A 27,430-nucleotide genomic window follows, 5' to 3' on the forward strand; every position below is an offset into this window, starting at 1 on the left:
CTTTTGGAGCAAAAATTAATATAAGACCCAGTCTTATTCTTGGGGAAACACGGTAGTCTTATCAAAACTGTCCTGGCACTAATCAGTAATTTTTCTGGGGAGAGACAGTGTCTCTGAGCTAGAACCCACAGCCTAAAGGCAGATTTGAACTGCTTCATCCCAGGAGTGGGGGTCACTCAGCCAGTATTCTCCTCAAACACAAGCCCAGTGAATTTGTTTCCAAGGACAGGGAGTTACATTTATTAGCTCCCATTTTTGTAAGGCCTTGGACAGAAGATGCAAGAAGTCATGTAGGTACTTTCCATCTAAATCAGTCTACTCAATGCACATTAAATAATTCATTCTCTGATGAGACCAAACATGCCTAGGTTGGTACCATCTAGTCCTCATCTTTTAAAGATATAACATAGCTCTGGGATACTCATCTTAACAGAAGCAATGAAAAATATAAGTCTTGTGCCTCTCCTGTCTCCACTGAGGCTAGTTATCTGTCTAGCCTGACTTCACAGATTCCTCCTTTCAAGTTTACAAAAGATACCTCCATTCCACAGGCACAAATCATAACCTTCTTATTTTCTGAAATTTATTTTAACAGGCAGGGGAAGAACTCTCATTTACTGAGTTCTCAATATGTGTACAGCACTGGGGTAGGCAATGTCAAGAACATTATCATTTCTAATTATCATAGCAGTCCTGTCATTTTCCAGATGAAAGAACGGCTAGGAGAAGTGAAATAACCCAAGCTCACACAGACTGGAATTCCTCCTGGAGGGTCTTCACATCTCAAATCCACCGTCTTTCCACTTATAAGACGTTGAAAACACAAAGAAAAACTCAGGCTACTTGAGCTTTGAAGGAATAGGGTCTTGTCTTTTTTAGAAGGAGAGAGGAAATCAGTCTTCCCATCCTTTCTTTCCAATAATGCCAAGACCGGGTGGAAGAAATTTGAGAGCAGCAAGGGCCCTTCCAGGAGAGCGGTAAGTGTTCAGAGGGCAGGAAGCCGGTCTGAAGAGACAGCTTTCTTCAATGCCAAGTCCAGCAGAGCCGGGCTGCTGGCAGATGCTTTCTCAACACATGGACACTGCAAAGTCCTGCCTGTTCCTGCTTTCCCAGGACAGAGAATTGTCCATCTCTGGCCCCCTCAGCCTCCGGACAGCCTGACATACTGGAAGTGGCACCCAGAGGCTCAGTGGGCCAAGGAGGAGTTGAGAGTGGCAGACAGCGAATGAGTGAGTGGGTGAGTGAGTGAGTGAGTGAGTGCCTGCGTGCGGGGTCTTCTGGTGAGAAGCTTCGGCTCTGTAATGTGAGGGATTGGGCCGCCCACGTGACTCCTGGAAGGCGGAGACTAGCGAGCTGGAGGGAGGACTGACAGGCCGCAGGGAGGGGTGCGGAGTGTGTGTGTTGAGGGGGGCGATCTGAATAATTGAGGAGCTGTTCAGCAACAGCGGCTGCCTTCTATCTTCCTTTGCCACTAGCACCGCGCATCACAGTGGAAGAGACAGAGCCCGGAGCTTTTACGTCCGGACCGCCAGCCACCAGCCCCGGTAGCCAGTTCATCACCTTCAGCCCTCGGGTGAGTGTAATTCCCTCTTCACCGCAGTCTGTCCTTCTCTGCGCCCCCTGTATTTCATCTGGACCGCCGCAAATGGGACGATCGTCTCTGGTTGAATGAACCAGGAACCGGAGCCACCGGGAGAGAGGAAGCAGGAACATGGCGCGGGGGCAGAGAGCGCCCTCCAGAAAGGGGCCCCTGAAAGAAGGAAGGAAATGGGTAGGGGTCTCTCAGGCTCTGGCCTGGAATGAGGCCAGGACAGCGTCCAGGGTCTGGGGACGCCGGGCTCCGACTCATGGGAGCTGCCAGGCGGGGCTGGGGCAAATGCAGCCTCGGCGCCGCCGGGGAGAGAGGCGGAGGAGGGAGCCACGAGTAGTGTCCGGGCCGCCTGGGTGTCCACAGACGCCGGGCCCCTCCTTCCCTCCTAGCCTTGGCACACACCCGGCTCTCGGTTCTCGGCCTAGGAGAAGGCTTTTCCTGCCGCAGCCCGAGGGGAGGGAGGGGACAACGTCTATCCTTTTACCTGAGAGCAAACTCTTCAAAGGGACTCCAGCTGAGCCCAGTGCCCTAACCAGGCCAGTGCGCTCTGAGGGACATCTGTCCCCAGAGAGAGGTGACACGCCAGCAGCAGAGAGGAGGACGTGATGGGGGACGTGTCCAGGAAAGGTCCCTGGACAGAGAGGGCAGCCCCGGGAAAGGATTCTGGCCCTTACTTATTTACCCCGTCAGAACCTCCTCTCCTCTTCCATTCTAAAGCATAGCAGTTTCCTAGGAATCCAGAGGGCCAGAGTAGGGCAGGGTGGCCTCGCAGGACGCAGCCCCAAACCTCCTTCTCCCTTCTGACCCCCCCCTTTGTGTATTTTATATTGTGATTGAAGAGTAAGACAGAAGTCGCCAAACGACTAGAAGCGAAAGGAAGGGGGAGGTGGAAGGCGGGAGCAGCAGGGCTCTCGCCGGCTCTTGGCACTCCTGACCCCACTACCTGTTCTAAGCTCTGTTCACTGAGGTCTTGAACTGAGAGATGCAAAGGAACGGGCTCTGGGGAAAGGATGCTCGCGGAACTGCGGAGCCAGTCCTGGAGGGAGTTGGCCAGCGACCACAAAATGATAACCCGTCTCCCCCCTTCACGGCCCCCACCCCAGCCTGGGGTAAGGGGTCCGGGAGAACACTAGGGCAGGATAACCCCAAGCAGGAGTCTGGGCCGCCGAGCAAACCGCGGCCATGGTGCTGTCCGCGGTGCTGAAAGTTCTCCGAGGTGGGAAGCTAACCTGCCAGGACACTGGCGGCTCACTGCTTGCCAGCATTTCCCACAAGCAAAAACTGCGTTAGGACCCAGTAAAGCGGGTCAGGTGGAAGAAGCGACGTAGAGAGACTGGTAAAGGTGCTCTTCCTTCCCCCGGACTCCACTTGGAAGGAGCTTCCCCGTACTTCTGGGTAGAGGAGAGAGGCGCGTATCCTGCTTAGCAAACTTCGGGTGGGGACGAGGAAATGTGTGGTGCCTCATTCTGTTTCCTCTGCCTGCACGGTGAATTTTCCGGTGAATCAACACTTGGTAGAGTGTTGGGAAAGCAGTTAGGGGTGCTATTCTAAAAAAACACTTCTGTGGCTTTCGGAAACCAAAGAATTGTGAGGCTACATCACGGAAGAGGCTTCATTAACGTAGAGACTGGGCTTTCTATTCCTGGCTATGGCTTTTTCTCTCTTCAGCACCCTTCTCTCCCCTTTCCCCCACCCTGCACCTTGTTTACATCCTCTAGATAAAAATCTCTAAGCAGCCCTGCATGTTTGTTTCTTTGACTAGTCTTTTATTTTATGGGTCAGATGGGAAAAGAATTAAGCCAATTTGGGGAGACCAAGTTAAGATAATGTTTACTGAACACTTACTATCTTCTGGGTAATGTCTCATTTAAACTTCACAATACCTGCTCACCGTAAGTATCACAGAAAACTGAAGTTAGGTATCTCAAATTCAGAGGTTGGACTCAAATTCAGGTCTGCTTAACTCCAAAGTTCAAGCTATTTATCATTATATGTCATATATAATTACTAAGAGAAGATGCACATACACATATACCTGTTATTACATACAGCTGTCATTGGGAAATATAGCAAGAGAACATCAAAGGAGGAAGAACTGCTTTCTTTTTCACACATACTACTCTCTTCCAACCCTTTCCTCTTTCCACCCACCCATTGTCACTCACTCCCACCATACCAACTGCTTCTGTGCATGCTGCTTGAGATACCATTGTTCACACAACTTGAACTTCAGGATTCCAAGAACAAGTTAGAGGACTGAAACAGCAGACTTTCCTGAAAAAGCAGAAAATCTTCAAGGAATCTGAAGGTCTAGAGCCCACAGGTGTTTTCTTTTCAAAATTGTACTCTTGAATTTTAGGGCACGAATAACCTTAAAGTCATTCAGCACTGTTGTTTCACAAGGAGGAGTATTTGGGGACCAAAAGATGGACATTAATCTAAGTCATGTGACTGAAATGTTAGGATTGGAACCTAACTGAGTTGATTCTGGGACCAATGCCCTTTCCACTACACCCCTGGTGCCTCCAATACTCTTCCATGCTGCCTTCTTTGGTTATCTTTGACAAGAACATCACCACTACTGAACTATATTCAGAAATATACCACAAATAAAAACACCTAAAATACAAGCAGTCCTCTTAGCTACTTTTTCTTCCTATTCTTTCCATTCTGGGTCTCACTGTTCCAGTGTTGTCTGACCCAACATACCTGAGACATCTGACCCATTTTCCTCAATAACAGTTCTCCCTATGACAGCCATTTGTAAATGGGGATGGCAGTGTGTCATTTCTCTGCTTGCCTTTAAGTTGTCTATATTTCCTCTCTGTGATCTATTCCCAACAAAATAATTTTCCAAAATTAATTACCCTAAGCAACTTCCTATGTTCTCATAGGGGCTTGGAAGAAGCCTTAAAAGATGTAGGCAGAAACAGTCATTATAAGTGCTAATATCTATCAAATGCTTACCACATGGCTAGGCACTGTGCTAAGTGCATTCATAACTCATGTCATTGAGTCTTCACAATTCTATCAAATAGATAATTTCATTGGAGATGGTCCTAGAGTTCTAGTCCACTCTAACATACAGAAGAACCTGATGTCCTATTCATTTATTTTTGCTCTGTTTCAGCCCAAATTCAAATTCAATTCAAATAGCACTGTTCTGCTCTTTCTCATAATATTTATCACTGCAGAGTTCCCTGTTTGTTATCCTTACTTAAAGATCACTATATGCCTTTTTACTGCTTGCCAACATTATGATTCGAACCCCCTCTAGAACTAATTAAGATATAACGCATAATTAAATACATAACTTCTGTTGTACCCTCACTGAGTCATTCTGCAAGGATGGCCTTGCTAGGGGTCTCTGGGTCCCATGAACCAGAATCTTAAACCACATAGAATTACTCTATTCAATACTGTAGTCACTAGCCACATGTAGCTAAAAATTCAGTTCCAGAATCACACCAGCCATATGTTAAGTGCTCAACAACCATATATGGCTACTGGCTACCTTATTGGACAGTGCAAATATAGAACATTTCCAGCATTACAGAAAGTCCTATTGAACAATGTTGCTTTAGAAAGTGCTAAAAAATTTTCACAGCAACTGAGAACTTGGAATTGAGGAAAAGGACTTGGGACTGTGCTTTGAAACTTCTGCCAAGAAAGGAGAAAAAGCCACTTGTGCCTAGAACGTCCACAGAAGCCCAAAGATGAGCAAGACAATAAGGCTAGCAAAGAGAGCACATGACTCCTTGAAGGAGCTGGTGAACTCTGGGCTTTGCTTCATATGGATTCCATTTTACCATCGAGTAAAATATTCCATGGTTGGGTCTTGAATTCCAACTTAGAAATAACTTGAAAATTCTTATACACCCATGAATATATATATATCTCACATTTACATATAATAACATGTATATTGGATATGTATGTGCATCTTATCTTAGTAAGTATAGTATGATAAACATGGAAAGAATACTGTACTTGGAGTTAGTAAGGGTGCCACTTACTGCTTGGTGACATTATAAGGCCCTCTATAGCTCCATTTCTTCATTTGTAAAATGTTGATGAGAATTGCCATACCTATCTCAAAGGGCTACTGTGAGACTCAAAGTGTAGGTATATGAAAGTACTTTGTAAGGAGCATGATTGAATCTGTAATGGCTGATAATTTCATTAGGATAGGGTAGGATAGGATAAGATAGGATAGGATAGGATAGTAATAAACAAATAGGGTAGTTTAAACTGAATGCATTTCTGAATATTTCTAATTCCTGTTATAAATGTAATTTGCTTTTGTTGTCATTTTCCACTGAAATGTAGAATGCTAAAGAAAAAGTGTTTTAGTTGTCGAGGTTTCTGGTTGGTTAGGTACAATGAATTGAAATATTGTTTGTGATTTAGTTTATTTGTCCCTGGATATTTGCTTCAAGATAAAACAAAAACAAAAACTAGGAAGTCTGAGTGGCTCTGAAACAGCTTTAACTTTTTTAACTAATAGTTTTAAGTCAATTGTCAATAATTATCTTGTCATGATAATAGGAGTTCAGAGATAACTTAAGAAGTATTATGGGTATTCCTCAGTACGAGTGGGAAAGGGAGATCATTTAAAAGGAATATTTTTACTAACTACTAATTGAAACGAGCTTCTACACATCTCATGAATCAATAAGAATAAAATAATTCTATTTCATGTATTGATTAACCCAAATAAAAGAAACTAATTCCAAAAAAAAATGAATTCTTGCAGTTACAGTAAGGTTTCTGACCTTAAATAAGAGGTTTTCATACCATCCATTCTCTAAGGTAAAATCTGTTGGGATCATGAGTAGAACCTTAAGCACCTAGCTAACATTTACTCCCAAACCTGGCATCTACTGCTTACCCCTGCACCTTGATCTATGGTGTTTATACCTTAAGTAAGAGTGCTTTTATAGATCCCTGACTGGATCAGGAGATGGCACAAATGCAGCCATACCTTCTTTAATGGTTTACCATTTTGATTCTTAAATATTTTTCTCTTACAACACAATGGTTAATACAATGTTCAGGTACTATAGAAAATAAGCCTGCAAAGGAAGCTATTCTGTAAGATAATTCTTAGTTGTATTTATTATGGTTGTTATTCATCCTGAAATCTCAATCAAGTTATTTATTTATTTATTTATTTATTTATTTATTTATTTATTTATTTATTTATTGGTAAAGCACTTAAGAAATCAAGCTGAGTATGGCTAAGGGCTCTAGATTCTATCTCTAGTTCCAGGAGCTCTGGCAGGTTATTTCCTTTCTTAAGGACCTAGTTTGCCTTTGTTAAGCCTTTATTAAGTCTTAACAAAGGCATGGATATTGACTTATAAGACGTTCTGCCAGAAAAATAGCTGAGATATACCCTCAGCCCCTGATGCTGGCTAAGCGTGCCATTGTTAGGCCTTTGTTGCATATGGAATTATATTACTAAAGGGGAAATTAGTGAGATTGTCAACTCTGGCCTCTAGTAGGTCATGCTGGCTTTAATAATAAACACCTTTTGATGGAAATCATGGTTTATTTATTTCATGGGACTTGTTTATCTCTTGGAAGGGCCTAGATTTAGAAGGGGAAAAATATATTACCTCAGAGCTGAAAAGAGTTTAATTTTCACTGTCCTTAGCTTGAGGGATTTTACTGGTTGTATACCACAGGAAATAATGAGAACTGACAATGTAACTTTGAAACTGGTGCTTGCCATCTTTCGCTTAATCGATAAAATAATTGAGGACTATCCTATATTGGCACAGAAATGTCCTGGTTTTTGGGTGACTGGAACTTCTATAGTCTGGCACATGGGTGCTCAACAAATATTTGAACTCAGGCCATCATTCCAGGTCAGTTCATGCCATGTGCTCATCTAGCCAGAGAAATGAGGATTCCCTGTGACATTTTCCTTTATCAAATAAAACAGGAGACAAACACAGAACATCAAATCTTACCCTGGCAACCACTCTAAGCCCTTCTGGGACATAGGCAGTGATGGCCAAGGCAGAATGCTTCTGAGGATTGTATCTTGCTTCCCTCCTCCAGGGAACAAGGAGACACATCAGCCCAAGGGTCTTGCATTTCATAAAAACAGTTCTTAAATGGAGTTGTGTGTTATTTTCCATTTTTACTTTAAAGAGGTACTTGTTACTTCCTTGAGAAAGTATTTGATTGGCCTTCATAACTGTTGTAGGCAATTGCTATTGTTCCTAAATTCAGAAGGAGCTTAACTTAGAGGAAAACACATCTAGTAGTTAGAGGAGACCTGGTGACATCACAGTCTCACAGGTCACAGAATATTATCCTTTTCTAGGGATAATTGTTTTAAGAATTTTAACTGGTGATTACTGACAAAAATGAAAGAAAAAAATAGATCATTCTATCCTAGCAAGTCAGTAAGCAAATGCCTGGAATTGACTGATGCTCCTTTGCCAAAAGCAAAATATTCCAACCCAGTAAACTTTCCTACAAATAGTAAGCCGGTGTCCATGGCCCTGTTCATTTTTTAAAATTGTTTTTCTCTGTTTGTTTTTTAAATAATCAGCAAATTAAAAAAATTGCATCCAGGTGTTTGAACATTCTAATGACAAAATGGTCTTCATAATTAGAAAGACATAACTATTCATTAGAGATTATAGTTATAGTATAATATATTATTGTGCCAACATCTTGTAACAACTACATAACCCCACTCTCTCATTTTACAAACAGAGAAACTGAGGCGGTGAATAGCCACCCAAGTTAATAACAGAGGCAGAAGTGACACTTGAGCCTCTTCTCTATCAATCCACTGCTCTTTGCATCTTTGAACATCATGCACCTTTTTATTAGTCATAAAAACTTACTTAGTCAATGAGTTTAACCTCTTCTACCAACCTTTTACCAGAGCTGCTTAGAGTGGAAAAATGGAGGTTTTTGGATTTCAGATTATTTCCCTTTGCACTCCCAGGTGAAAGAACTACTGGTTAAGGAGAGTCAGTAGGTAAAAATTTCATGGCTGGAACTAGGAGTCAGAAGAAAAAGATTCAAAATCCCAGAACCCTTGCTGTAAGAATTTGGGCAAAGATTAAACTCCTTTTATCTTCATCATCTTCATCTCTAAAACAAGAAATTTGGATTAAGTAGTGTTTCGAGTCCTGTAAACAATAGCATTCTATGACAAGGGCGTGAATAATCCATACTCAACTTCATTAAGCCCAAATAATAAAAAAATCAATCAAGATTCTTAGTTTTGCATTGTTACTTGTTGGAAGCTCTGACATTTCGTGCTAGCATTTCACCCAGTAACAATAAGAATAGTAATGATGCTGGTGATAGCTAATACTTATTTACATTTACTATGACCCTATAATGTTGGAAACATTATTATCCTCATTTTACAGGTGAAAAACCTGGATCACAAAGTAGTAAAATAACCTTCCCAAATTCATACAGCAAACAGTTTGTGCTCTTAACCATCATGCTACACTGCCTCTTTGAAAACCGTGAGTCTCTCAGATAACTGATGTGTGTCATTTATAGGCCAATTAGCCCACAAGCCTGTTTTCTGGGAAATTTCCATTTCATCTATATTTTCTGCCTAAAAAAGCAATGAAGAAGGTGACTAGAAGCTTGGGTCTGTGGTTCTGATGACGCTGTATAGGTATCTGCATTGTCTTCCTACAAGATGGCTCTTATCCTTTTGTAAATGATGCCATTGATCAATTGTTTCAATGGTTCAGTATTGAATGTTGGTGCTTTGCCGGCTACTGAGTGCGATGAGGACCACTGTGCTGTGTTTCCCAAAATGTGTGAACAGCCTGCATTGCCAGAAATGGATGGAGGCTGGTGCAGGATCCAGCACCTTCTAAGGCAACAAAAGTCATTCCTCTACATCTTTACTGTGCAGTGGAGTCTTCTGGCCTCTGCTCTAGCTTTTTTACTCAAAGTGATGATCTAGACAGCTTTTAAGGCCGAGAGGAAGAGCTTCAAGAGTATCACTTCCCGGTGGTGGGCTTGGGTCAAGAGTAAGACTAAAACTTTCAAAATCATGTGTGAAATTTGTTTTCTTCTCATGAAACCTACCTTACCAAATAAGTCACAAATACAGTACACCACAGTACTCATCTATTTCACTGTGGATTTTAATTTGTGCTAAACTGTTGATGGGCTTCTAGCACTTAATATGATATGTCTAATAAGTTGAGAAGGCTAAGATAGCAGCCAAGTATACATATATATACACATACATATGTGTGTGCGTATATGTATATGTATATATTCTTTACCTTTAGTTTCCAGCTTGATCAACTAGCTACATATCCCACCAACACCAAAGGCCATTATGGAATGCATAACTCTACTTCTGCCTCTGGTTTTCTAGCTATTTTTTGGGGCGTGGGATGATCTAGGAGTCAGCTGAGACCTGATTTCCAGTGTCAGCATTGATGGGGTTACGAGACTTGAGCCAGCACCATACAACTTCTTCAAGACTCAGCTTCCTTACCTTTAAAATAGGGGAAATGGAATCTGTCCCTCATATCACAAGAAGGGCAAATGAGATAGCATTTGTTAAAATTCCTTGTAAACCATACATTCTGTACAAATGAAGAAATAAGTTTCCCATCCTTCCAGTCTCTGTCAGTCAAAAATAACTTTTAATTTGTTGATACCTCGTCCTGAACAAGGGTTGACAGTAAATCAATGCCTTTAGGGTTAGAAGACCTTGGACGTAAACTTGCATATCTAGAAAATGGTATTTACAATATGGGAGGCCTTATGGTTTCTTCTAAAATCAATGGCTCCCAATCTGAGGCAGTGCCATCTCACTGAGGGGTATTTTTTATTGTCATAAACACTAGGAGGTGGGTATTTCTACTGGCTTTTGGTGGACTAGGATTAGGAATGCTAAATATCCTGCACTAAGCCAGACACTCCTGCACAATAAATCCGTAACCCACCCAAAATAGCAATAGCACTCCTCCACTGAGAAATATCAGTCGGAGTAATGTGGGGTTCATGGACCCTGATTTCCCAATGGATACACACAGAGAGAATTTACTTTTGGTCTTCTTCCCCAGGTGAAATTTAGCCATACTCATGTGCAGTTTATAGCAGCTCAGAATCATTACTGAACTTCCAATAATTTTATAGAGAAGTAAAATATGGGGTCAGAGATCACTCATTTTCAACTGGCCCTCAGAAGCTTCTACAAGAAGCCCCCTTCAACTTCAGCAGGGTCAAGGAGTCCCAATAGGTTAACATGCCCACAATGCGAGGCCTAGACTAAAGGTTGGCATGGAGAACCCCAAATCAGTGAATCTTGATTCTGAAAACCACCACCTTTGCAGTTCATTGAAGAAACATTGGGTCTCTTTGTGACTCTTATCTTGTGACAAGCATGGGACTAGACAGCACTGGACACAATCCCTGCCCTCAAATCACCAACAATCTGATAGTCAGATGTAAACTCCGTAATTATGCATGCAACATGACATATGCTGAAACATGGTGTGAGGGAGCCTCCAAGGAGAAACCAGGGAACACTTTATCTTCATAGAGAAATTACAATGGAACTGTCCTTTGAATGGTATGTAATATTTTCTCGTGTGGCTATTGTAGAAATGGGAACAGCAAAAGCAAATGCTGGAAGTGTGGATGGAAATGATATATGTGCAAGCTGATGTGATTAGAGACCTGGCTGGTAATGATGAGAGGTCATGTTGGAAGGATTCTGAAAAGACTTGCATGCAGCTGGGTGGATGTATTTATCCAGGCTAGAGTTTATTTTTTGAAAAAGGTTTTTATGAATATTTTTAGGAATATCACTGAATTCAAAGCTGATTCATAGGCAGATAAAAGAATCATGAAGTCTAATCTCACAGCTAGAAGAAACCACAGAAATCATCTCAGTCTTCTCCTTTCCCTGTTTTACAGTTGAAGTAATTAAAACCCAGAGATCTTAAGAGACTTGCCCAAGGTCAGCCAATAAGGTAATGGCAGGACAAGGACTAGGGCCTAGACCAGCCTCTTAGTCACAGTATTTTGCCCTGTTCTGTGCTGTCTTCAGGAATTTTATTCGTCATTTGAGCATAATCCAATGTAACACACAATGTGATGATGAAGTATTTGTGAAGCTCCAAGTTTTCAATTGCTCACTATTAAGATACAGTTCCTTTATTACAACCAGTTGGTCTGTCAGATCCTGGGTCGCTGGTACATGAGGGCATTCTCACCAAAAAACACCAACAGCATACCCAACACACGGACATGACCTTGTTCCCCAGCTTCACACACCTTCCCCTGCCTCCTCTTTTCAAACTGCCAGAGATTACAGAGGCACAACCTGAACAGAAGGCATTCTAATTCCTGGTGGTTCTATAAATAATATGCTGTTCCTGCTTGCGTATAAATGATCACTGCCTCTCCATTTTCTAGATGAGGGAGCCTTCAGAAAGATGAAGCTGCCTTCACACAGAGCACATCAGAGATAGAGTTTCAGACTCCAGAATGCCAGCCCTCCTTTGTAAACAGAGTTGAATTTTTCACCCATCTACACACTCCTAAAAATTTATCCAAACTTATGGTCTTAAATTTCACCTTATAGTCAGGTTAGTCCGTGCACATTTATATTTCCGAGACTGGCTATTTTCCACTTCCAATTTTCTGGCCACCCTTCCCCCACCTCTCATCCAATATACATCCAATAGAGATCATCTAAACTAACCACTCCTTTTACAGGAGTAGAAACTGAGAGTCAGCGAGAGAAAACCACTTGCGAAAGTTTGCTCAGCTAAAAAGTAGCACTATGACTAGATTTTCTGATTCCCAGGTCAGTGCTTTTTCCACCATACCAAGCTGCTACGTCCCAAGGATCGATAACCCAGCATTTTCCCACTCTCCGCCATCTCTGCCCCCCTTTCATTGCACAACTCCATCAGGATGGATGGAAACAACTGATTGCAGTGTGCTCAGAGGTTCACTCCAGGACCTTGTTTAGAATACCCACAACTTGTTACCCCCCATGCTGTATTGGTCCATCTATCACATTACGAAGCTGGTTATAGATAAGTGTAACCCATTTTCTAGTCTAGAGGATACATACGATCAATGCCATCACTCACCTGGAGATCACACAGAAAACAGTGTGCCTGAGAAGAAAGAGTCCATGGCTGCCATCATTTGATAATGGAGCAAAGTTCATCCAAAGTTCACTGTAAGTGGCAGGTTATTAGAGTCAGAATCCCCGGGACCAGATAATTGGGTAACTGGATAAGTTTAAGCAAGACTGGTAATACCCAAGAAAGTGAAAACAGACAATTCTCAAACCATTTCTCCTTCAGGGTCTAGGTGTTTTGCCTGAATTAATCATAATAGTGCATTTAATTTAGTGTGTACAAAGTTTACTGTGATAGATATATTTTTTTAATCAATGGAATTCACATTTTCTGTTTAAGTTCCTTCTGAGGAATACGTTTAAGCCAAAAATAGGTGGTGTTTCAGTAAAGATCATATTGAAAAAAGAAGGAAAAGAGAGGGAAATCCAAAAACTGACTTCTCAGGCAGGGCTTCATAGATTACGTAATTGTCTCGTAGTCTGATCAGGCTTACGAGGTAGAGAACCTCTATTTTACCAGTTCTATCAAAAGTCTTATAGCTCTGCAGAATCAAGCCATGTTCCCCCAATCCTGGGAGGATGCTTTGTTAACCAGATGCTAATATAGTCACATGCAGTGGCGGATGCTTGTGAGTGTCGCCCAGGTTATCCCCTTCCTGGGATCAGGATAGTGAGCAAAGCAAATGAGTGATCAAAGATGACCTGTGAGCACACTCTCAGGATTAATGGAGTTAGACAGTCTCATGAAATGTGCCATCTAGGCAGCAACAGAGACTAGAGAATTCTTCCAAATTCCACCCAAGAACACATTTCAGGTTACAGGAATAGTTGTGCCCTTCAAAGAGAGAGTCTTTTCTCCCCTTTCCTTAGTGTTGGAGAAACTTTAGCAAATTCTTTCGGTGGAAGATAGAGACCTTATCTGGTCTCTATGCAGTGCCTGTTATAATATAAGAATATTCTGTGAGGATATTTTCTCAGACACGTTACAACTTCTTAACTCATAGCCTGTCTCATACTAGTTACAAGCTAGTCTTCTTTAGGGAGTTCTAATAGATGCTCCAGTTTAACCACCAATCACAAATAAACCTCCCTAGTGGTTGAGTTATTTCTGTAAGGGGCAAATCTCGTGTACTTCATGCTGATTCTGCTTATCCCACCTCAGAGGGTACCATGATCTGACTTTGTCTGAGAGCACTGGGGTCTGGTTTGACCTTGTCAGTAATCTCCATGTGTGGACACTGACATTTGAAACTGTATCCATTAGTCACTCTCAATACAGAATACATTCACGGAATGACTATGACTCATCCACAAAACGTGGAAAGAATTAACTCTCAAAAGGATTTTTAAAAATCAGACAATAAAATTGTTTTTCTGAAAGAGGCCAGACAACCATTTTGACTATTTTTATTTTTCCCTTGAGCTGAGTGGTTATCTGGTTCCAAGCAGGCACAAACTATACAGATGGCTTGGGATTCATTTTAAATTCTTTCCTAGTCAGACAGACTTTTGACACACTTTCTGTTCCAGCATCAGAACACAGAGGAAGAAAATATCTGAATGAGGATAAACTGTCGTGCCAGAAATAAATTCCTAATTCAGACAACTGAAATACGCCACTATAGAACTTAACTGTCAAAATAGAAACAAGACTTCTCTGTTTCAGTACTATCTTAGTGACTAGCCTGTGTTCTTCCTTTCTGCCCCAGGTCTGTTACAACTGACAGTTATAAATGAATGCTACGGTGCTATCACAAAGAAGCTGGGGAGAACTGTCAATTAAGCGTTGTGATGTTATCTCTTTACACATGCAATTCCAACATGACAAATTATTGAGTATTCTTCTTAAAGTCAAAGATAATGAGAGAGCTACATCATAATACTTCCGATAATAGTAACAACACCTCACATTTACTCATTTGATCCTATGAAGTAGGGTATTATTATCCCAATTCTACGTGTGAGGATTATTGAATTTAAATGACTTGCCCAAGTTCTCATAGCCAGAGAGGGCTATGGCCAAGATTCAAATGCCGTGACATTCGACACCAAAATCTTTCCCACCTATACTGCCCATTCATAATTTTAAAAATCTCTCTGAAACAGACCAGTCCTAATGTATCTTATATGAGCGCCTGAATAAGAATAACTTTGCAGCTCTACTTTCATGGCCTAATCAGAGGATTAGACTCAGGTGTCCAAAGCCTTGATGTGAGACTCTGGGCACGTCAGACCTTTCCTAGGCCTCGTCACTCCATCTACATAAAGAGAAAAGGAGTGACTCTTTTTTTAATTTAGTTATTCATTCAACAAACATGCTAAAAACTAAAACTACAATGGGAAGAAAAAAACAGACTAAGACCTGTTAATAAAAATAGGAACCACTGTTCAGAATGTTGTTACTAAAATAAAAACAATATCAAGTCCCAGTTGGCTAGAGTATGTGGAGGACTGCATTCAAGACTGGTTGTCTTGGTTTGGTTTTCTTAATTAGTGAAGTGATTTGAACTCTTCTTATGTAATTGTCAAATAAACAAAATTACAGGCCCAACAGACCAATGTATTGCAAGTTACTACTTACAAAAGCAATGGCCTAGATCCTCGAGGTTCCTGTGAATGGTTGCTGGGAGAAAAATTTGCCCTAAACTGTCAGTGATGCACACTACATCTCTAGACTTAAATTAATATTCTAGAATGTGAAAGTACATTTTCATTTGCCTACAGGAACTCATTTCTTTCAGCAAAGGCTGAGCTTGCGTGATTAGCCCCAAAGTAAGAACATAGTGCAGGAAGACTAATAGGCTGTAATGAGAGAACTAAAGGTCGAAGAGCTATTTATTAAACAAAACAGAATGGGGGATTTGAAAGGAAGGAAGTAATTTGAAAGGCCATTTTGTTCAGTTTAAGAGACTTCTAATGTTTAATCTTACTGATGGACTAGAGCATGTTAAGGAAATGTTGAATGAGAGAGAGAAAACAAACAAACAATAAAATAGTGAAAACAAACAAACAAAAAATAAGTCAACAAAAAAAAAGAAAGGGAAAAGAATGTCATTCTTTCTAATGTACTTTCCCTTAACATGGAGAACTGGGGTGGGAGATGCAGGAGCATTTGCTGGGCAGTGAGAAGCGAAATGCTTTTGCTTCCCCCTAATCAAAGCCTTTACCAGTGTCCTGGGCTTGAGGGTAAGACGTACATCTCAGATGGGCGGGAGGGGTGTGGGGGTGGGGGGGAGGGTGAGGGGATTGGAGGGCAGTCGGTGACCACAGGATGGCCACGGGTTTGAAAATTAATCTGGGGAATGTAATTTGGTGGTTACCAGAGGGTAAGGGGGTTGGGGGGGGGGGGATGAGGGTGAGGGGGATCAGGTGTATGGTGATGGAAGGGGAGCTGACTCTGGGTGGTGAACACACAGTGTGATTTATGGATGATGTGATACAGAATTGCACACCTGAAATCTATGTAATTTTACTAACAATTGTCACCCCAATAAATTAAAAAAAAAAGAAAGAAAAAAGAAAAAAAAAAAAAAGACGTACATCTCACACATAAATAAACAGTTGGCTCTTTCTCAGTTCTGAATCACTCCAATATGTCCCCAGTTTTCAGAATTCACTTGCAAGGACCATCATCACGAATCCATTAACTAATGAGCCCAACCTCACCAAGCCTACAGGCCTCATTTATATATAGGAAAATTTAGATTTTTAAGGTGATTTTCTCCTTACCACAAGGAACATCAAGCCTTTCTTAGCATAAAACCAAAACCAAAACAAAACAAAAAAATCAAGGGGGAACCACTGTCATTAGGAAAATGAAATAAATTTGCCAGTGTAATTTCACAGCTCAACTAGTAGGCAGGGCCAATTTGGAGACAAAAAGTAGAATAATATCAGTTGAAAATGAATGGAATATTTAAAATGTAACTGAGGGCTGGACAGCATCACATCACTCAGGGTGGTCCATTTTAGCTTTGCTTCAGATGTTAACGCAGAAGTCGCAGGGTTGGCTTTTTGGTTTTCTTAACAAACCCTAGGGTGATCCTCACCAGAATTTGTTTGGGGCTCAGCTGCTTGGAGTTTTCTAGAGAAGTGTTTCATTATAAGCTCAATAGCTATAGGACAAGTGGAACTCATCTCTCCCGGACCTTGAATAGCAAGCTAAGGAGATTAGGCTTTAAGCCACCGGCAGTGGGAGCCCCAAAGCGTTTAGTGCTATAGACTTGTGACCAGAAGAGTGACACGGAAAGTTTTGGCAACAGTGAGTGCAATAGATGAGAGAGACAGAGAGAGAGGGTGGAACTAGAAAAGTCAAGTAAGGAGATTAAACTGTGGGAAATGTGCAAGAAAAATAGCATTTACTAGCTGTGGAATCAGGGACCATTATTGCTATTTCTTGGCTGGCGTTGAACCATGTCGCCCAAATCTTGTTTGAAATGAACACAGCTCTGAGGACGGGGGAGACAGAGGGCCCCTCTCTTCTTGGCTTCACACCTGACTTCAGGGGCCTTCCTTTCTCTCTGCTGACAGGAGCCACTCTCTACTTGTGGTGATAGGGTTGGTGGGGACAGGCAGGCGCGCAGAGAGGGGAAACCAGATGCACTTGGCATGCCTGGAACAATTCCAAGGACACACCGCGGGGAAGTGGAGCAGAATGATGGATTCAGGTCAGCCCCTCCCCAGCTGTGTGCGCCTCACCTCACGTGGGTCCCTTTGCTTTTCTGGGCCTGAGATGCCTCATCCGTAAGACAGAAAGGCTACCATGGATGATTGTCATGGTTGTTTCCAGCTTGAAAATTTCCAGCAGCATACTATTAATTTAAAGATGCATTTCATGGATCGCATTCAATTCAATTCCAGGATGGACCACTATGCAAAATGCCAAAGCTCCAAAGGCCTTCATTTTTCCACCCTCCATTTCTTGGTTATTTTCCATTACTTTTCTGATGCAGCATTTTTCCCCACTTCCTTCCCCCACCCCACCCCCGCCATTTTCTGGTGACAGCAGGGAAGGGACTGCTTCCAGAAGATAAGAATCTGAGGCATCCATTTATCAACAGGACAAGGAGGAGCCAGAGCCTAGCCAGCCCACTCTTTCCACACTATTTTCTCGTGACCCTCACCCTTGTACCAGCAAGAAGAGGAAGCTGAATTCAGCCTGCCTTCTGACTTACTGTTTTATCACTGCTTTTCCTGCCAGGCTTCAGGCTCCCAAATGTTCTAGGCAACTCTCTCCCTCATGGCCTGCAGGCCAAGCAAGGTAATTGTTGCCATCCCCTTTTCCTAGGAAAAACAATAAGGAGGGAGGTGATTTGCACAAGTCTTGCTGTAGGTTAGTTAACAATAACCACTATGCACGTGCACATGTACACATACTGCCCCAGACTCATCTGCAGCTACCTCTATTTAACCTTGGCCAGCTCAAATCCAGCAGCTCAGCAGAGCCATAGAGACCTCAATTCCAAGGAAAGGATCAGACCCTGAATTAGTCACTTATGTTCTGGTGCCTTGAACTACTATTGCATTTGAGAACCATCAGTTCTTTGCCTTGCTCATCTCAGCTACAGCTGAGCTCTGGTAGGGTCTCCTACACCTCACTATCCTACCTCACCCTCACCCCCACCCCCAGCCCAGGGCTTTCAACTCACTGGTTAATATTTCAAGGACAACTTCAGTTGTCTCAAACGAGAGAGAATCAGGCTGGTATAGAAAGTGAGAATCTATTTCTTTTGGTCCTCAGAGGTTAAGGGGATTAGAGATTTCCTCCTAGCAATTCAGGATTCTGCAACAAGAACCAGATTATTAGGTGGCTAGAAATACTTAAAAAATAAAACACTCAATTCCCAAGAGAAGCCTATGTGGAACCTGAATCTACATAGAGCCCAAAGCTGGAGAGATGAGGCAAGATTTAGTCACCAAAAAGGTGCTATAACAAGTGCAAGTTACTATTAAAATCAGAGGTAGCAGAGATCCACCCCCATCTCCTAGAGAATAACAATAATATCTGTCTTTGAATCTAGTATGTACCAGACCCTTCATATACGTTTACACAAATTAGCACAATAATCCTACTAGGTAGGCTTATTATGCCCTTTTTTTTAAATGAATAAATCAAGGTTCAGAAGAATATAAACTTGGAACAGGTGGAGCAGTGACTCTAACACAGATCTGTGTGACTTCAGTGACGATAGCCTGTTACTTCTGCAAAAGGATAAACTGCTAACATTTAAAGTGAATGAAATCAAACCAAAGCCAATGAACTGGTGGCAGGCCTCCTGGGTCCTGGGACTACAGGCCTCTAACTAGCAGTGTGACCCTGGGCACATCTTTTAGGTTTCACTTTCCTTTTCCATGAAATGAGAGTGTCAGATCCAATTATTTTTTCCAGCTCTAGCTCCTAGGAGTGTGTTTTTTAGTCCCTTCATGCCTCCTCCACAGGGGTCAACAGCTAAAATCTTACCTCAGCACAATAGATCTCTAGCCTCAGGAAGGGCCACTTCAGAGGCTCTGGAAATGACTCAGAAAATAATTTAGTTCTCCAGAGAGAACCTGTAATTTATATGCCTGTGATTACCCACTGGTCAGAGCTGGCTAAGGTAACATTCACTGCTGTTTATTCTGCCAGCATTCCACCCCGCAGCATTCTCTTATGACACCCGTGAGATTTGTGCTCAGTGTTTTGTCACTCACATGTTTAAAGGGGTACTGACTGAACAGTGAAACAGAGAGAAAAGATAACTATTACACACCCACAGACACCTCTTAGTGAACACCCACTGCAAGGACATGGTAACAGTAGATCGGGCTGCAAATATTTATTGACAAGGATTCTTTATTTAATAAAACAAATCACCAGGATTCCTAAAGAGTGGATGTTTACAGTCTGGCAGAGACTGGAGCATGACGGAGAAATGGATACTAAATCCAGTGATAGCTGAATGCAGATCAAAACCAAGCGGGGAGCATGTGTTCTTTAACGTGAACATGCAATATTCTGTTTGCAAAAGTTTGCTTTACAGACAATCTTTAGGAACCAGTATTTGTTAAACTGCCGTGAGTGTATCTTTTGTGTGGGGGGAGGCCCCTTGGTGTGAATCGATACGGAGGGCCTGGGTACACACTGGTGAGGGAGGGAGAAAGGGAAATGGAAGCAAGATGTGAGTGAGCCCCAGTTCTGTTTAGAAAGGCATCGTAATGGTAAATATTGTGTTGGCTTAAAAGAAAAAAAAACTGGAAGGATGTTGCTAGAGGAGAGGATGACATTGATGGATTTCTTTGAGTTAAACAATCAAAATTGCATCTTCATCTAAGTTGTCTAGGATATCAATAGGGCTCCTTTGGTCAGCATGTAAACCATTAAAGGGAACTTGACAAACTAAAACAATATTTCCTGTAGGAAGGCCAGCAAGCAGACAATGCTGGAATAAGCAATATTTCCCAGAAGGAATCAGGAAATCCTATTACTGTCCCTGTGGTTTCCCATGTCCTTACTCACAAATAACAACACATTATCAACAACACCCCATGGATGGCCTTTTAACATTTATACAACTTTTCCACATGACATTTCTTATTTAATCCTCAGCACAACCCTGGAAGGTAAGCAGAGTGGATATACTATGCTCATTTTGTAGGCAAAGAAACTGAGGTTCAGAAAGGTAGAATGCTTTGTCTAAAGATACACAATTTTTCTACCTCAGGTTTCTGACTCCTAGTCCCGTGCTCTCTCCACAGTATCCCAATAGGATCTGAGGCTTGTGGTAGCCCCAAAAATGTCAGTTCAAGCTTATATATTTTGTATGAAGATACACACACAGCAATTGCCCATCCTGGAAAGTTTTTGGATTAATTAACAAATATTTGTTGCAAGAAGTTTGCTAAGTTCTGTATTAACCCTGAAAGACTAAAACATGTGTCATGTCCTCAAGGAGCTGACAGCTGTGGGGTCTAGACTGTAAAGGGACTTAAGGTCACAAAATATTTTATCAGAAGTAGTATTAGAACCAATTGAGGCTCAGAGAATGAAGAAATGAAAGAGTCAGAAGAAAGAAACAGGGACATATTCTTGAAGGCAAGAGTGAGAAAAAGAAGAGTCATAAGACTCAAGAAAGAGTACTAATGCTTAAGGACTTGGATTTGAAGGCCCATGCAGGAGGGATGGTAGATTTACGCCCACTGGAGGAGGGGAATTGGAACTGAGACCCCTTCATAGTTCCAGGGCCCTCAAAGGACCTCACTCGCAGTGAAAGGAGGAACTAGAAAAATCCTACCCATTGGATCAGTGATCATCGAGGAAGCTTGTCCCTGCCCAGTATTCTAATTAGAGGACAAAAAAATGTCTTGCATGAAAATTCAAAATCTCAAGCTTTTCCATGCAAGGGTTTGGAGTCCAGATTTACAACAGTCACATAGTATAAAAATCCCAAGGCTAAGAATTTAACATAAAAATTGAGCCACGGATATCCATGAAGTATCTGGTAGAAGAAAAATGTAAAACAACTCTGGAAAGATACTTCCATGACCCAGGCCACATGTGATAGCCAAGAGAAGACAAACTCCACTGAAGTTAGCTCACAATCAAAAATTATAAAACATATAAGGAAACATTCCCTGTGATTCACAATGAGTAAACACAAAGAACTGGAGGTTAGCATCCCAAACGTGAGATTAATCTGAAGGAGATTATGAAATAAATGAATTTAAAATAATTAGAGAGCTAAAAGAAAGTGGGGAGGGACCACAAAAAAAAGAGCAAGATGTCATGAGAAAAAATAAACTGGTTTGAAAAAGAACCAACTGAACTTTTTGAAAGGGAAAATATGGTCATTGAAATTTACAGTTTAAGCAGGAGATTACACATAGCTACAGAGAGAATTGGTGAATTGAAAGCTAGATTTAAGGCGCTTGCATAGGATGCAGTAGAGAAATATAAAAGAGACGCATATATGAAAACACCATTAAGAGACAGGAGAATGAACTGAGACAAGCATTTATCAAATTTCAGAAAGAGAGCTCAGAGAAAATGTGTAGGCAACAATGTTTGAAAATATAACTTCTGAGAATGTTTCAGAATTTCATAAATATGAGTAGATGTGACTGAGGCAATTTCAATGTATAAGCTAAAATAAAATAAGTAAACAGATTAATTGAATATAATTTTTACTGGAAATTAAAAACACTGTCCAACTACGCTCAGGATTTTCTTCTGTTATTGAGAAGAGCTGTAAATAAATGCTGGGCCACTTTCTGCTCTTGCGTGTTTTCCATGAACAAAACCCTTGGTCTATTATGTGTAGATCATGACGGGCTCTGTAGAGAGGCAGTCCTTGATTTCTCTTGGGGAAGAGGCTCATCTGCCAGTTAAGTGATTTCTTTTGCTTTTAGAACGTAAGTGATATTTTAAACAATGTTTTGAAGGACACAGGCTGTCTTGACTAAAGAAACTTTAATCCCACACCTCCTTTTTTTTTTTTTTTTTTTGGTAAAATTTCTCTCCTTAGTGTTTTCATATGAAATGGGTGACTTAAAGCATTTTCCCAACTAAATTCCCTTTTGAAGCACACTTTACATTAGTTATTAGAGGTGGAGAAAGACAGCACTGGAGGTCTACATTTGCCATATAATTTTCCCTTTTAGGTTCTGAAAACCAAACTTCATCAGAAAGAAAAATCCCTTTTTAATTTTAGGATTCTGTCAGCAAAATAAATGCAATAGTCCTAGACACCACAATAAAATGAACCTAAAAAGAAAAAGAAAAAAAGAAAAGCCATAGACCTAGAGAAGTATATTCAATGCATACATCTAACAAAGGATTAGTATACATCATATATATTTTTAAATTCCTACAGATGTATAAGAAAAAAACAAACAAAACAGTAGAAAACAAGAATTGGTTAGGAGTAAGCAATTCACAGAAAAGGAAACCCATATAGTCAAAAAACAAATGAAAAGACCTACTTAACTAACTGAATAATCAGAAATGCAAATTAAACCCATTGAAGCCATTTCAAACCAGTCATATAAGCAACACTTTCAAAGTCCGATAACAAATCTGCAGAAACAAGAAGTCTTACATGTTGCTGGTGGAAGTATACATTTCTGCAACCACTTTAGAGAGCAATTCAGTGATATCTAGTAAAGGTAAACGTCCCTCCACCTCATACCCCTGCAACTCCAACCACATACATGTAAGGAGACACATACTATTCAAGGACAGACACTGCAGTATTGTTTGTATTTGTGGTGAAAAAAGAAACAACCAAACTGCCAGCATTAGGAGAATAGGAAAATAAATTAGTATATTCATCAATGAAATGTATTATACCTAAGTTAAACAGATTATCTAGACCTAAAAACAGGTAAATCTCAAAAATAAAAATTTGAGTAAAAAGGCTATTTAATACTACTTTTAAACATTTCAAACACATACAAAACAATACTCTATATAGGCACAACTTATGCGGCTAAAAAAAAAAAAGGACATTCCATGGGAATGATGCAGACTGTCTTCATGATAGTGGTTACTCAGGAGGAAGGGGGAAGAGATGACATAGGAGAGCCTAAACTGTTACCTGGCACCTTTAATTTCTTTTCAGAAAGAGAGATCTAAAGCAAAAAATGTTCAACAGGAGTGGCTACGATGTTGCTTTCTATGCTCTGGCATAATCTGAAATATTCCATAATTTAAATTTTTTAATATTTTGTTTTTAGAGGAGACGCACTGTGCCTGATCCCATATCAGAGCAGTGAGATGGCCTTGGTGAGCCTGGGGGCGAGGGCGGTGGGGAGGAGAGAAACGTGTTCCTAACAATTCATGACAGAGAGTGGAGCTCTGGGAGGCAGTTTCATGGAGAAAGATGGGGATAACAAGACCATCAGGCACCCCCGGCCAGGCTCTCGCACAGCGTGACCAACCCAACCTGATTCATGTTTGCTTCTTCAAGGTGAGACCCTAGGCACAGGTGCTTTGTATTGGAAGGAAGCTCTCCCTTCCAGTGACTACTGATCCCAATGGATGACTCAGCCAGGCCAGAGAGGTGGCAAAGACCAGCCGGCCCTTCTCACCTCTGAAATGCCAGTGGACTGGAAGGGTTTGGTTCGACTAGGTTACTATTTATACAATGTGCGAGACTGAAGGCCCACTTAATAAAACCAACCACAGTGTGGCCTCCCAAATTCAAGGGAGAGAGAGAAGTCTGTACGTTGTCAGTTTAAACTATTTGCTTTTTTTCAACCCAGGTATTAGAATTAATATATTTTTTTAATCTATGGCATTTAATTGGAACATAGATTAATCAATACCCCTTTCTTAAGTAATGCAAACTAATGAGTATTCAGAGACTTTTGAAAAACATTTGCCAGTGAAAAAGAAACAAAAAATTACTCTCTGAATGCTACATGTCCCACATAAAAATAATTTAAAAACTGGTGTAACAGGAGGCATGTTAAAGTAATGGATTATAGGTCTTTTTCCTACTTTGTAAATTTTTATGATAGTTAATTATGACTTGTATAGTAACAAAATTTTTAAGGAAAATGGTAGTACAGTCATATTGCATTTCCAAAACCAATTTGTTCTACCGATTGAGAGAAATATATCTTTTCTGGTACCCAGAAGACAATCTTACAATTGCTTAAGAAATCAATTTTAATTTAATAACAATCCACTTCTCTAAAACAGAAAAGGATGTGTTCAATCCTCCCCCTGAACACGTTTAAAAGTTGAACCAATCCTTTGAAACCACTAATATGCAGCTTAAATTAGTCCTTTGTTAGTATCAGTAGTGGCAATTGGTAAGGACAGATTAATAATTTGGTGAGGTACAAGTTTAGAAAGCAGTGTCTGCCGTTTGTGGCTTTTACGAAGCCGACTTTCATGCAGTTGGACTCCTATATAAACCTTCCAAGATGGTCACTCGGCCAGGCAGCTACTAGCATGAAAATCAGCAGCTCAAATCCTTCATCCGAGCAGAGCAGCATGCAGGGAGAACTATTTAGACTAGAACTAAGCACTATTATAACAGGAAGGAATTGCTGCACCTTCTGTTTAAGGTATACAAAAAAGCTTAAACAAGCCATTCTTATACTATAACCTTATATTTACAGCCAACGAAAAAGCCCACTTGCTGAAATCCAACTTTGTAATTCTCCATTCAGAATGACATCGTAAGCAAAACATCATGTTTAACTCTGTCATTTGACATTTTTCATACGAAGTGGGCGTGGATTCTATTTCATTCTCAGCCACACAGTCTTATTACCAAGCTACTCACATCTACCATGGTGATATGAAAATAAAACTGGCTATTTGCCCAGATACCTCAATGTACAAAACACAGCAAGCTAGACGTAGCTTGGGGATTTAGAATTTGAGAATTGTAAATCTGAGAGGACATTTAAGTAGTTAATCCCTCCCACCCCACCCTCTTATTGTCTCAATTTTATTTTCTAAATATCAAATTCCTGCCTGAATTGGACTGTTGCAGTTTCCCACTGGCTTTAACCACAGGACTGGGGTGGTACTGAAATGCCGTAGGGGAGCTCCTGTATTCCAGACATTCTCCTTCTGGCCCCCAGTGGGTAGTACAACCCAATTCCCTTAATAGTCAGCAATGACCAGCCTAGCCAATACAGTAACCCGCTTCCTTTCTTTTTGATTCAAAGGCATGAGTCTTGCCCAAGATTACAAAACTGTTCAGTGAAAAGAGAAGGCTAGGATTCAGGGCTCTTGCCTCTCTATAAATAGAAAATAAACATTTATTGATACTTAACATAAACCCTGCATTTTCTAAGTGAGTTCCATGGAGCATCTCATTTAATCCTTAGAATGATACTTTTAGGGAAGACGCTATTATCACCCATTTTACAAAAGAACAGCTCAAATAGATGTGGAGAGCTCAACTTACAAGGTCACATAGTGGTCAGTGACAGAACTGGGGTTTGAACAGAGGGAGCTGGAGGCCAGAACTCCACTCTGATCCAGTAGGTCAGACTACTTTATTCGGTCCACATCTCCCAACCCAATGATGATTCCACTACGTAGACTAGAAGCAACAGGCTACAGTTCAGTGAGTGTAATGCAGATCTTACCTAAAAAAATCAAAGAAACAGCTTTCTTTGTGGAGTGTCTGTGTCTGTCTATGATGGGGCAAAAATCAATACCTGGTCTGTTTAGATTTTCTAAGGAATGCCTCAATAGGCATCTGGATGCTGCTATTGAAAATCCACATGCAGAAAATAGGCTTATATGGTAATTCACCGTTCACTGTGCTGATGTTGAAAAAGAGAATGAAGGCTTTCCTAGAAGAAGAATCCTGTTCTATCAAACTTTCATGTCACCCTCCAGGACACATGATGCCGAAGTGATTTATTGAAAAGTGTATTGCAATAATAGCTATGACAATTAAAACCCACTGTTACAAGGAGCCCTATATACAATATCCCATTAGGCCTCCCATCAACCCTGCAAAGTAGGCTGATTAACAGTATTTACAGACAGAAAGACCTGAAATCCTGAGAGGCAAAGGTCCTTTGCTTGGGGTTACCCAGAGAAGAAACTGAAGCCAGGTCTGAGGAAATGCAAACCCCATGGACTTCTCAGTTGGGGAGGCCATATTGCCTCCCAGCAGATAGAGCTCGGTCCTTCTACAGGCTGTAAGCTATCCCGAGCCCCATGGGAAATGAGTCACCCAAGTAAGAAATGGGCTGTGATTGCAACAGTTTGTGAATATCATATCTTAGATATATGTTATTAGTTAACGTCTGAAGGTACAAAAAACATAGCATGTCATGTCTGAAAGGCAATATAACTCAGAGTTTTTATTTTACAAATGAAGGAAACTGCTGAAGGAAACTGAGATCCAGGGAGGTAAACTGTCTTATAATTCAACCAACATTTGCAGTGTACCCACTATGAATAGAATTTGGGGCCAGTTTGCACAAGATAGGCACACATTTAGTAAGGGAGATAAAACAAATATTCCAATTATTAAAATAATTAGGCGGACAGTTGTAAGTTTCCATCTTCTAGGAATCTCTTCTAAGCAAATATCAAAAATACGGTCAAAGATTTATATGCAAGCAAGTTCATTGTAGCATTATTTATCATTGTGGAAATTTGACAGAAACCTAAATGTCTAACAATACCAACAATAAATGGATGATTACATCAGTTGTTGCACAACTATATAATGGAACACTGAGCAACCATTCAAATCATATTTCATAAGAATATTTTAATGATCTGACCAGGTGTCCATAATATCATAAGTGAAAATAGCAGAATACAATATTTCATGTACAGAATAAGCATAACGTTGGACCATTTTGCACCAAAATGTTAATAACAGTGGCTAATTTTAGGCAGTGGGATATGGGTGATTACTATTTTCTTCTTTACACTCTGGATTTTCCAAATTGTCTACAATGAGCATTATGAAAGTATAACTTTCCAAATCATCTAAACAAATAAAATATTTTTCAGAGTGCTTGGCAGCCTCTTCAGAGATTACTTTTCACTAGAGCCATCTGAGAGTAACAGAATATAAGCCTGGAAAAGTAGACTGATGCAAATAAACCTCTAAGGGATGAGCTTCATTCTTTTTGCATCAGGGAACTGTTGAAGGTTCCAGAGCAAAAAGGCAACAACCAGGGCGACGCTTTAGGAGCTGTGTGCTTTGGGGACAAGGTTTGGGGGCGGGGCCTGAGAGCAGAGGCCTATT

General features: G+C 40.9%; 1 protein-coding gene across 1 annotated transcript in view; it reads left to right on the forward strand.

The window, feature by feature from the left end:
• Window positions 1-1,371: 1,371 nt before the first annotated feature.
• SLC7A14 (solute carrier family 7 member 14) overlaps window positions 1,372-27,430 on the forward strand; it is a 100,810-nt gene continuing 74,751 nt past the window's right edge. Inside the window, exon 1 of the mRNA XM_033135388.1 lies at window positions 1,372-1,573. The gene's annotated coding sequence lies outside the window, so the exon portion shown is untranslated. The remainder of the gene's footprint in view (window positions 1,574-27,430) is intronic.

This window comes from Rhinolophus ferrumequinum, chromosome 2 (genome assembly GCF_004115265.2).
Source record: "Rhinolophus ferrumequinum isolate MPI-CBG mRhiFer1 chromosome 2, mRhiFer1_v1.p, whole genome shotgun sequence".
NCBI lineage: Eukaryota > Metazoa > Chordata > Mammalia > Chiroptera > Rhinolophidae > Rhinolophus > Rhinolophus ferrumequinum.